The following is a 12,848-nucleotide window of genomic DNA, read 5'->3' on the forward strand; positions in this document are numbered from 1 at the left end:
TCAACCGGTGCAGATGGGAAAACCTTACCGTTGTCATTACAATGTTTAAAAACCACGATAGAAAGAAGTGGACATGGATAAGCCCATGTGGCCTTTATAAAAATCAGACTTTATTCTGGTCCAACAATGATTTAGGAATATTGTGCGCAACGCAACAATTGTTCCAAGCACAGATTGTAATAGACCAAGCTAAAAATAAACCCAATAAACAATGTAGACTCCATGCGTACCGTAGAGGATGGAATGCCCAAGAGTACAAGGCATAATGGATGATATAAGATTTTGTCTTCATTGAGGATAGTGAATTTTGGTTCTGCATCAATAAAAAAAAAAATGTCGCTGTCATTTTGACATGAAACTCAATTTTCTTCATTCACTTCACTCTGACATGATACCAGATGGATATGACGATACATATATAATTCATATAAAGAGAAAACAAGAAGCTTTAGAGACAAATTTATTTTTTCATCTTTAAAACTTGACATTTCTACAATACACTAACAAAAAACATTTATCTTTCATTTTGACACAGAAATATTTGACATCAATTTTCGATTTTAAAACGTCAGGGAAGTGATGCCTTTAACTTTAAGAGTCTTGGCCTGAATCAGGTGTTTTTGTTTCCATTTGAGTTGAGATAGCAAAAATTGCAATGTGACTTCAAGGCCTGATCTCATTTCAGTCACTGGTCTCTTGGTGAAAGCGATCGAGTGGGCAGTTATAACCAGGTAAAATTCAGTCTTGCAATCAACGGTTTACTGGTGTTTTTAAAAGATTTATTTATAACAATTGTATCTTCACTTTTTGTTAATTTTGAGTAATCGATTCAAGATGGTGATTTAAAGTATTTATGATTCTGTACCGTTATTTTGGTACAGATAAGTGTGACTGTTGTTTCATAACTAGAGTGTTTTATATAATCCCTGAATGATTTGATAGAGTATAAGGTCACCATTTTTAAAATATCAGAATGTGTGCAAAAGGTGTTTAACAGTGCTGATGGTTTTCCTCGGATCCGCGGAAATGAGAGATTTTGGAGTCATAGCCGGCTTGCCTACTATTACGAAAAATTTCTAGAATTTCAAAATTTTGGCTCCAATCTTAGAACTTCTTGAGCGTCTCTAAGTCATCCAAACTTAATGGAAATTAAAGTTGATGTCAGACTACAGAATTTTAAGAATTTTGAAGTGTTATCTAATCACTGTCTGGGTAAACTGTTGATTTTTAACTCTAGTACCGCATTGGGGTCAACCGGAAATAACGACCGGTTCCCAGCACTTGCCTAGCAAGTTTGAATGACGTAGCTAACATATAGCGTCACTCGGGTTTGATCGTGTCATTTCTTACGTCAAAAACTAGCTTCATACTCAACCCAAACAGCTTAAATAAACTGTTTGCTGATTGGCTGAAACTAATAATATCAACCAATCAAACTTCGGCTTTTATTTCATAAAGAACACAATGGAATTTTTACTGAATCAAGGTCGGGTCTGTTACAACTGATGCCCGTGTCACTTGGAAAAGGTGTGTTACACTTAAACGACTGCGGCGTAAGTGAGTTGGGAATGGTGTGTTACGTTTATACAGCGGTCGAGGATCGGGGGTTAAATTTAACTAGAGTAACTACAATTCTTATCTCCTAAAAATTACGAATTTTTAAATTTTCAAGTTGGCAGGTCTGAGTCATAGGAGGAACTTCCTCCTTTTAAAAAATGGCATTTCCCCCATTCAACTTGACAGACTTTGAGAGACTTGATGTGTGCTGGAGCAGACTGATGCTGTTTCCCACTCTCCAGAAGTTAGCTCGAGTATCAATGATAGTCTATCGTCTCAATTGCTCTAAAAGTGGGGGGGGGGGGGGGGGGGGGTGGTTAGTGCAGTAAAGATGGGGCTTAAAGGCAATTGTTTATAGTTTTCCTCCTTTTTTTCCTTTTTGTCACCATCAGCACTGGTTTAAACAGAGAGTTTTATCTCGAGTCAAAGTGTCACTTGTTTGCCTACAAAAGTTTCACGCTATATTTAGCTTATGCAATTTTAGTTTTTTTTTGCTTTTATAAAGAGCAACTAAAATGTAATAAAGCTGGACTAGAAGTGTTGTATTACAGTGGCTAAATATCTATAGTGCATTTATTTAATCGATTGTATAGAGATAAGAGTAGGGCATTTTTTAAGAGGTTACCAATTTTCAGAGTTAAGCGCCAATGTGTTGTGTTGAATGTTTAAACCCTTTTAACCGTGTATGTTAGTATTGATGACGTAGGTGAAAAGATTTCTATAACCTTCTTGCTATTGAATGTGTTCTGTTTTCAAACCTTTCCTATAAAGTTTTAGCAGTGTATTTTGTATTTTTGATGAATCCTCTTGAAATGTAGAACTGTATTATATAATATGTAGAAGTAAATGTAGGACTCGTCGGGTGATGAGGTCCATTTTGAAAACAGAATTCTTGAACAAAAGATGGATTATGTGAGTCTGAATGTGTGGAATACTTGCAAGGCAATTCTATATGCATAACTACCTATTCTCAATGGTTTTTTTTTTTTTTTTTTAGAAATGCAGATTAGAAAATGTTTTTCTTGATAATTTAATGATTTGGATAACTGTTTAATGGTAATGATACATATAACCAAAAATGTACATGGTAATAATTTTGTATGCCAATTGTGTCTGGTCGGAATCTTCCATTGCTTGTAAATCGGGGATTTGTCCAATATGGTAGTGTCTAACACTGGTTTTTTGAATGGGCGCCTGATTTATGAATTGTTTTGTAAATTTGAGTTAAATAGTCACTGCATACCTACAGCTGTTTTCATCAAACTAAATTCATTCCTTGAAAACTGATAAGGCTCACTGTAGCATTCCATGTAAGGAACCCATTCCATGTAAGCAATCTAGCTTTTGTTTTTTGGGGGGGGGGGGGGGGGAAGGGCACTTTTTTTTTCGTTTTTTTATTCTTTCTTTTTTCTTTTCTATGCATTCATGTCTTCTTCTTTGGAGAAATTTGATATCAACTTCTGAGTTTTAAAGTGAAATCCCCTTTTTGTTTGTTTGTTTTCTTATATCTTTCAGCTGTTTTAATCATTGAGATCTGTTTAATTTTCTATTTTCTCAATAAAAAGAATTTCTATATGTTTTGAAAAATAGTGAAAAGTGAAAAGCTGTAAGTGTAAGGCCAATTAAAACATCAGCCTCCAGCAGCGTTGTATCACTTTGAAGGTATATAATATATATATATATATATATATATATATACACACATTCTATTGAATCAATTGTATCATTTGAGGTGATTGTTCAATGAGTTACGACGACAATCAACTGTGTTATGTATTTCATGATTATGTCCCCATCCTCCCATAACATTCCTTTAGTGCCATTCTTTCTATCTGTGTCACTTGAAGGCGGCAGTCCAAACAGTTGATATGAAATACCTTCATTTGTCAGAATCATTTCTATAGGTGATATTTCATTGGGGTAGACTCTATTATGTTTTGAATAATGGAAGCAATCCGTGGATATATATTTTAAAGAACAAAAAAAAAAACTGGAACTTTTTAAAAAGCGTTCTTTGTCTTTTTGTTTCAGGCAGGAAAAAAATAGCTTTCAAATATCTTCCCTTCTACTTGTCATAAAATCATCTGGTCAAACCAGAGGTTATTGAGAAGTATATTTCTTTTCTTTAAAGATTTCTACAAATGGCTTATGGAGGGGGAACAAAGCAGTCTTCCTAGGTGCTCAGCCTTGTTATATCTATTGTTATTAGCATAAATCATTTGTCTTTTCCCTTTTTGTGATGTGTCCTTGTTCTGGGATGGGACCTTATCATTTCATCTGGGCCTTGTCTGTCGTCCCCTGTGAGAGAAACAGTTGGATGGAGTTGATCTTTTTTTAAGAGATGACATTTTTTTGTCGTTGTAAATCATCTTTCCATTATAGATTAACTCCATAGGTAGTAGATTTTAATTCAATGCTTACACAATCTGAGTATCCATTTTTGGTAGAGGATACTAAAGGGATGTTAGTGTTGGACTTTAAAGTGATTCAAACTACAAGGATATTATACCTACCATTCTTTGATCTCTTTTGAACCAGTCTCCCTTGTCTTAGGTTATTTTTTGATGCCTGATGTCTAGATCTAAATCTTCTGACTTTCCCATCATCTTCCTTTTTACTGGCACTGAAATGACATACAAATGTAGCTACGGTGTTGGTACAAAACATTCTTGACTGTAATGGTTGTGTTATGTTTTTCATTATCATTTATCTAATTGGCATTTTCTGAAAGATACTTATTTTTTCTTCTTCATTTGTCAGACAGGCTGATGAGGTACGTCAGTCGTCTTGATTTTTTTGTGGAGATTGGAAATGTCCGATTGTAAAGTTTATGCCTTTGTATGTATATTGTCACGAAAACTGCACCATGGAATATGGTGAGGCATTTGTCAGAAATAGGCTGATATTATCATTATGATCTACCTTGTCTTCGGGTCTTAGAAAGCTTAATGATTTTCTATTTCTTTTGACAGGTATTGTTTTGTCTGTTTAAAAAAATAATTTTTTATTTACAAGATTCCCAACTGATGTATCTCACAGTAAATTAGCTACGACTTTTTGCAAGAATTCAAAGCAATTTTGTTTGCTTTTACTTTAACTCGTAGCATCTTCCACTTAACAAAATTCGCCCATTGTCTTTATGTCCAAGCCTCCCCAAACTCCTTTCCCTTTGATTCATCATATTATTATCTCCCTTTGTGCAAGTCCATATTTGATTAAAATAACATTTTATTTCTATTAAATGCATGGATTGGAATTGTAGATAAATCACTCATGATCTCCATATAAACATAAAGGTATAACAATATCAATACAGACAACAGGTCTCAATAGGTCAAGGTCAGGGAGATGGGTAGATCAATTGATAGGAAACTAGTCTCACAAGCAAAGAGACGTATTATTATAATGACCAGGGTGCTGTTGAATTTTTAGAATGACCCTTCTGTCCATCCTGCAGTGATTGGGTAGTTGGATCTAATCGGGCCAATGCGCAGGACGGTACTTTGCGAGAGACCTGCACCCTTTCCAAAGATTAGCAAGCTATTTTTACTGTACATTGTTTAGCTGCAGAAATTGGGATAAAGTCTGACTTCATGAGGGCTTTGGCTGAAAAAGAAAAGACTTAACGTGATATAGGAAAACTCTTCTTTTTGAATGTCTAGGGGATGGAAAAGAAGGAGAGGATGAAAATCCTCGTTTGAGGGTTGTAATAATATGTGGGTTACTTCGCAGACTTGAATTATTGGGTTTAGCCAGTCGATTGTTATAAGCCTAATAAATAGAGGTGCCTAAATGAGTCAATAAAATGGAGATAAAGATAAAGGGAGTAAATCTGACTCATGAACGAACAACACAAAACAAATGACGTTTCGGCCCTTGGCCTTTATCAAGTAAACACAGAATACATATATATTTATATTACATTTTTATACGCCTTGCCACACCCTATCATAATGGACTTTACAATTGATGGATAAGAAGAAAAGGATGGGATGTCACTTGTGCCGTACACTGACAAAACATTTTTGCTTTATTTTGGCCAGAAAACTTTTACATGACATTGTACATTGACAATAGATTTATATTATCCACGACTTTCCAAAAAGCCTCAAACCTGAGAAAAGAGATCTTCCAAAAAAAAAAAAAAGTCTTTTTTTGACAAGTTAGGGGTCATTTCATTTTGATATGGCTGCCTCTATTCTCATCCCCCCCACGGCCGATTGGATAACCGAAAAAAACGTCGCCGGCTTTTTGCGATTTGGATTTGATTGATTTTTTTTTTTAATTGTGCAACTTGTGACAAGAAACTTAACAAATTACTGCATTACAACCTTTGGATTAAACATACAACAATTGTGGACTACTATTATGAAGACTAGCATCCTAGACTAGGGGGATGAGAATAGTCACTTCGTTTTGATATATCAATATATGAATTAAAAGCTTTCTGTCCAGGATGAAAAAAAAAAAATGTCTGTGTTAGGCAGTGTTGAAAAAACAGACAATACGCTAAGGGAGTTCACAACTATTAAGTTTGTTGTAACAAGAGACAATCTCAATGCTTATGAAAACTAGATATATAGTGAGAAGAAGGAACAAAACATTAGTCACTTCCTTGTCATTATCGTTTGACACATGTAATCATTATTTCAGTCATATAATGGGTTGTAATATTGGACATATAAGTATAAGTAACACTTTTCTTTCAGCCAGTTAATGGGTGTAATATTGGACATATAAGTATAAGTAACACTTTTCTTTCAGCCAGTTAATGGGTGTAATATTGGACATATAAGTATAAGTAACACTTTTCTTTCAGCCAGTTAATGGGTGTAATATTGGACATATAAGTATAAGTAACACTTTTCTTTCAGCCAGTTAATGGGTGTAATATTGGACATATAAGTATAAGTAACACTTTTCTTTCAGCCAGTTAATGGGTGTAATATTGGACATATAAGTATAAGTAACACTTTTCTTTCAGCCAGTTAATGGGTGTAATATTCGACTTATGTGTAACATTTCTTTTTCTGCCAACTAATCGGTTCTATATTTAAGTTTGATATTGCAGTTCTTTATCTGAATTTGTTCTGGTTGTGATTATAATTTTTAGACATTAAAAACAAATTGCTCTCTATGTTATAACTTATAGATTTTATAGAATTAAGTTGTATTTGTTACCATTGAGTATTGCAATCTGTTTTGGGTTTTCGTGGATTGGAAGTTTTGCGTATTATGATATTGAGGTACATTTTTGTGTGCAAGTGCATTATTTTTTCAAAGCAAAATACAATTTGGCTTGACGGAGGTATCTCTAAAATCACAGATTGATTTTGTATTGAAGCCAAAGGAGTGAATGGTTATAATGTGAATTTTATATATATATATTTTTTTTTTGGTGGGGGAGGGCAGGGGTGGGGGGCAGCGGTCATGCATTGTGTACTATTATATAACACATTTATTCCATGTTTTTTTTTTTTTTCGTTCTCCGGTATTTACACATGTTTCATCTTGTGATTTAAGAGAATTTTAATGTACCACAGGAGCAGGATCAATCATACATTGTTATATGCAATTATTTAAATTATTTTAGATTGTGATATCATGAACCATTTGTTAATTTGTATTTGTCTCGTTGTTAGAGCTGTGAATTGGATCGTTGGTTTGATATCTACCTGGTTTAGTTCCCTATAAGGATGCACCATAAATTATGATATAAATAGATAAATAGAATATGAGAAAGTAGAGATCGACTCAAGCAGGCCTCATGATAACTTGAATTGTTGAACATCAGTCCATCTGTGCTGTATCCTCAATCCATCTACATCATATGTCTTGCAAATACTGATTAATATAAAAATATATATATATGTAATCTAGGCACAAATTTTCAAGATTCAAAATTATGCAAATTCTCCCGTCTATTTTCAGACCAATGCACAAATATTCTGATTATCTATGTCAGAAGCGCCCCAAGATTTTATTGGTGCTGAAATGACCTTAAAGCAGTTCGTGCCGTTAGAGCCATGAAAAAAAAAAGAAGACAGACAAAAGAGAAATTTGATTTTTCTTTATAATTTTCTCAATTACTCTCGTTGATCCTGAAAATCAAATTCCCCTGCCACGTGTACAGATTTAATTGATGTATACAGAATTTTTTTTGGGGGTTGGGGGGGGGGGGGGTTGGGATGAAATAGGGGTACAAATCATGTATTTTGGGATGATACAGGTTGCAAGTCCTGGAAGAAGACTAATATCGAGGTAAACATAATTTGCTCTGTATAAAAGTAGATACAATGTTATACTCATGGTTCTAATATGATGACTAGTGCAAGCCTTTCTATCGGGTTTTATGAATGCCAGTGAATCTAGCACGAGGTGCTCTGTGATGCCCATGAATTAAATATAAACTAAAAAGGAAGTTACTGATTTTGGAATTACATGCTATGCGACTTTATCAGGGAAATGTCATTTTTTCTCTCTCCAGAATTAAGTTTTTGTTGCGTCACTCTTTATGTTTACCAATTTGTTAATCACTGTACCCTGCCTTTAAATATAAATGTGTTGTTGTTGTTGTGGATAAAGGACATGCGCCATCACCTCTTTACATACCATACTACCCAACCCAAACCACTTTTATACCGGTTATTTCCCTTCATCATTGATTTTCTACTTATGTTAACACAGTAATAATGGTATCAATATTTAAAGGATAACGTTGATTTCCAGTGTGTGTCTCCTTGCTCCCACTTCCCCCCTCCCTCCCCACTTTTAAAATTTTTACTTTGCTTGAATAACGTGTGTGAGTACAACATATTACCTTACTGGGTGGGGTTCCCTACCTCCACAGTGGGCAGGGAGGTACATACCGTGTCTTCTATCCCCTTATATCTGTTTTCCAACATGCTTTCTGTCTTTGTCTTGGTATGAGAAAAACAATCACCCCCCCCCCCCAAAAAAAATACAAAACAAAAAACAAACAAACCCCAAACCAAACCAATTCCCCGTTGCCTTGCTTTTTCTTGTGGGCTTTAATTGTAATTCTAGAATATACTATCCAATTTTCTTCCTTTTTACTGCTGTTAATATGACCTAAATGTGACGCAAGCGCAGTAAAAACATTAAAAAAAAAATATGTTTAGGCGACTTTAAACCAATTATATATCCTGGATTTTTTCTCCTCTCTTCTACTTTTGCTTTTTCCTATTTTTGGATGGGGCATCTTGTCTCTCTTCGATGCAAAATATAACTGTTAAACTATAGTGGTCATTTTTCATCTAGTGTTTGTTAGTTATTCACGTTTCCATTGACAGTTAGCAACTTGTAGATCAATCAGTCGTTAAGGATTCTTTTTTATTTTATTTAATGTTCCTTTATGAAACAATTTACTAACCGGATACTAGAAACAGACGTGACACACTCAAAGTAACAGACACATTCACGGCAAGCTTCCATAGAAACAGACTGATACACTCGAAGTAACACAAATTCACGGCAAGCGTACATAGAGACAGCGCAGCCATACTCATTCAGTCATTAGGATTTAAGCAAAGAATTTTCAATAACCATTTATTTTAGCCCCCACCCCTCCCTTCTCTTTTACAATATATATATATATATATATATATATATATATATATATATATATATATATATATATATATATGTATGTATATATATTATATATTTGTGTGTGTGTGTGTGTACAATTTTTGTTTCATATTTATTATTTTTTCTGTCCCTGGTGACCATAGAACATAGTTTGAACTTTGGCTTATGTCACTGACATGGAAATGTTCTATAAGCTCCATTATTCACTTGCTTGTTTCAGCTTTTCTGTTGCAAACGACTACTATTATAGTTAAGTTTATGAAATGGACCAGAGGAATATTGGGTTTTGGTCAAAGGATTGGCCTATTATGAATAAGACTTTATTGCACTTTTCTATTAGCCACATCAATCGACCGTTACCCCTGTCAAAGTTCAGACATTTTCTCTTGTTCATCAGTTATCATTATGATCATCGCCGTATCATCATCATCATTATTATTATCAGAATCCACCACCTCCACCACCATCATCTTATAGATGATTATCATTATTGTTGTTATTATTATTATTATTATTAATATTATTATTGTCGTTCAACTCTACGCTATCATTGAAACATGTAAACAATGTAAAAATAAAATAATACAAAGCCTAAATAAATATTATCTTAAAATGTAAATGATAAAAAAAGAAATGTGTGGATTTTGTTTATTCTCTAAGTATATAGACTCCATTTGACTGGGTGGAGCCCTTTGACCTGCCTGGTAGGCAGGATGTGTCTTCTACCCTCCTATATCTGTTTTTTTAAAAGTTGCTTTTTGTCTTGGAAAGGGAATTACTTGGTTTTGTCTTGGCCCTTGCCGGAGTCCTTGGCTGTGAGGGAAACAGTCAAATTAATTGTGTTAGTTTCGGGAAGTGATATCTTTTTCCTTGGAAATCACCTCTCTGTTATGGAATGATCTTGTTGATTTGAATATTTATCTTGTAAACAGTTGAGTGTGTTCCTTTTGGTGGCATCCTGTGCTGGTGTCTGGATAAGACTTTTAAGTGATGCCAAACTAAGTACACTGATAGTGTGCTCTTACTCTTGGAATCTACATCTGTTCTATTTGAACCAATTTCCTTTTGCCTTACTTTTTCTTGGGTGCTTTAATTGTAATTCTAGAATTTTTTGACTATCCCATTTCTTCCTCTTGAAGAAGATGCGTAATAAGGGTACCTCTCCCCTCTTGACCAATCACGACCCAGCAAATATTGAGAACAACCCTGCTTCTCAAACGCACTCTGGGTGGGGATCCTGACCTCCCATAGTGGGCAGGGAGGTACATACTGTGTCTTCTATCCCCTTAAATCGTTTTCCAACATGCTTTCTGTCTTTGTTTTGGAATGAGATTACTTGGTTTTGTCCTGGCCCTGGCCGGAGTCCGAGCTGGGAGGGAAACAGTCAAATGCATAGTTATTGATTGTTTTGGGAGATATTTTTTTCCTTGTACATCATCTCTATGTTATGTATTATTATATTTGTTTATTTTGAATGTATAATGTAAGCATTTGAGTGTATTCCTCTTTGTTGGATTTTGTGCTTGTATCAGGATGAGACTTATAGGTGATCTCAAACTAAGTACATTGGTGGTATGCTCTTGGAATCTACATCTGATCCCTATTTGTTCCCAGTTTCCCTTTGTCTTACTTTCTCTTGGGTGCTTTAATTGTAATTCTAGAACTTTTTACTATCCCATTTTCTTCCTTTTTACTGGCGCTGATAACCTAAATGTGTTGCAAGCGCCGTAAAATCCTTTAAAAAAAATTAAAAAATACAAACATCAAACCACACGTCTCTTTTTATTTGTCACCGAACAGGGCAATACAAGCGACCAGCATTGAATATTTTATAACATAGTTTTGCCTTCTTTGCGTTATACTTTATTGGGACTCGTACACATAGGAGCAGATCGATCTTTTCTGTTCTGTGATTTTAATGGTCACTATTTGATTGGACTGACATTGCATAGATCGGCCTTCTCTATGCTATCATTTTTTTGTCGCCCATTTGCGGACTTACATAGTACAGATCGGTACTCGTTTACCCCAATGAAACAGTAACACACCACTTTCTTGAATGTCAACCTCTTGGCACATTCCTCCCACCAAATACAAGCATCAGTAACACACTTTATAGTCACCTGGAACAACTACATACAGAAGACGTCTAACTTCTACGTCATGGCACAAGACCGAAGGGCTAGAGCTCAGGTGGTTGCTGGTTCGGATAAGTAAGTAAGTATACTCGTTCGAACGTCCGATTCACATAATACAGTAATCTGCACTATGCCTTGCTATTAACGTTACTCACACAACCAACCCTGCATTGTGCGATCTAGACTAGCAAGTGACGATTTGATGGGTTCATAATATTATCATGGTGAGTAATTTTCATTGGACGACCGAGATGTTTGAAAATAAACAACTCATGGTCGCCTTAAGCTAGTTTCCCATTGTGACTTAAGGTCGTTCTACAGTAACGTGACAATTTGTAAGCCGCCATCAATTTTTTTTTCTACAGTTACTCATGCAGGTACTCATTTTACCTGACTCTAGTGGGGCGAGAGATTGTGAGGAAAGAGCATTTTGTTTGTTTGCTTTTGTTTTCGAGGGTTTCACGGCGCTTGCAACACATTTAGGTCATTTCAGCGCCAGTAAAAAGGAGGTTTTTGGAGGTTGGGGTAGGGGGAAGGTAGGAGATAAAAACAGATAAAAACAGACCGAAACAGATTAAAAACAACAACAAAAACAATAAAAAAAACACAAACCCCAGATAACACAAACCCCGCCAAACACTTGAGCTGACTAGTCTGGAGACGTGATTGTAATAGTATTTAATTTAATTGACAATAATGGATGGTGGTCAACTCTGCAAAATAAACCAAACCAGAAGATGAAGATATTGTATTGTATAGTAATAGTATAGTATTGTATTGTATAGTATTGTATTGTGTAGTATTGTATTGTATAGTATTGTATTGTATAGTATAGTAATAGTATTGTATTGTATTGTATAGTAATAGTATAGTATTGTATAGTAATAGTATAGTATAGTATTGTATTGTATTGTATAGTATTGTAATAATATTGTATTGTATTGTATTGTATTGTATAGTATTGTATAGTATTGTATAGTATTGTAATAATATTGTATTGTATTGTATTGTATAGTATTGTATAGTATTGTATAGTATTGTATAGTATTGTATTGTATTGTATTGTATTGTATAGTATTGTAATAGTATAGTATTGTATTGTATTGTACTGTATAGTATTGTAATACTATAGTATTGTATTGTATAGTATTGTATTGTATTGTATAGTATTGTATTGTATAGTAATAGTATAGTATTGTATTGTATTGTATTGTATAGTATTGTAATAGTATTGTATTGTATTGTATTGTATTGCATTGTATGTATAGTATTGTATTGTATTGTATAGTATTGTATAGTATAGTACAGTATAGTATTGTATTGTATTGTATAGTATTGTATAGTATAGTACAGTTTAGTATTGTATAGTATTGTATTGTATTGTATTGTATTGTATTGTATAGTATTGTATTGTATAGTATTGTATAGTATAGTACAGTATAGTATTGTATTGTATTGTATAGTATAGTACAGTATAGTACAGTATTGTATTGTATAGTATAGTACAGTATTGTATTGTATTGCATTGTATTGTATAGTATT

Source organism: Berghia stephanieae, chromosome 3, assembly GCF_034508935.2.
Source record: "Berghia stephanieae isolate SIO BIC M18660-M18661 chromosome 3, UCSD_Bste_1.3, whole genome shotgun sequence".
Taxonomy (NCBI): Eukaryota; Metazoa; Mollusca; class Gastropoda; order Nudibranchia; family Aeolidiidae; genus Berghia; species Berghia stephanieae.